A 712-nucleotide genomic window follows, 5' to 3' on the forward strand; every position below is an offset into this window, starting at 1 on the left:
CTTGCTCTTCAAATACCCAGAGACCAGTTGAACAGGGATTGTCATTATTCCCCCAAAACCTGAAATTGCCACCTAAGCTCTTCATGGTGATCTGCTCTCCACGCAAGCCATTCAGAAACAGTCTGGAAATAAACAGGACTCTCATTTTTTATTTAAATACCCGTGAATGTCAGTGATTGATACTGCGCCCATAGCCAGCTTTTCCCCGCTGTAGACAATCAGAGAGATGAACAAGAGACTCCTCATATGCCTTTATAACATGGAAAATCTTGTCTTTATGATGACAGCTGGTCTTTCCCCTTATATGCATTAATCTCACTAATTCCTTTCTTTATTTGTAGCCTTCATGTCCTCTAACCAGGCTTACACCATGACAACAATAAGATGACTGCTGGACTGATACAAACCAATGTCAATGGCAGTGAACAGATGGACTGTTGCTTCAATCATAGGAAGCGTTTAATTTCTAATGAATACTATTTAGATCTTTTCCTCAAGTCACAGACATCATATTTTTGTTTCCTGAACTTTTACTGAAGGAAAACTAACAAAGTGCTTTATCATGTTTTCTCTTTAACAGGATTCATGGCAAGCAGAGCTGACAAGCAATACAAAAAGGGAGAGAATTCTGTTTTCACCTCTCATTTATTCAAAATTACTTAATTTATCCTGTTACATGTCTTACATTCTTTAACATTTCCACTTTCATCTC

Source organism: Geospiza fortis, unplaced genomic scaffold (assembly GCF_000277835.1).
Source record: "Geospiza fortis unplaced genomic scaffold, GeoFor_1.0 scaffold134, whole genome shotgun sequence".
NCBI classification, from domain to species: Eukaryota; Metazoa; Chordata; class Aves; order Passeriformes; family Thraupidae; genus Geospiza; species Geospiza fortis.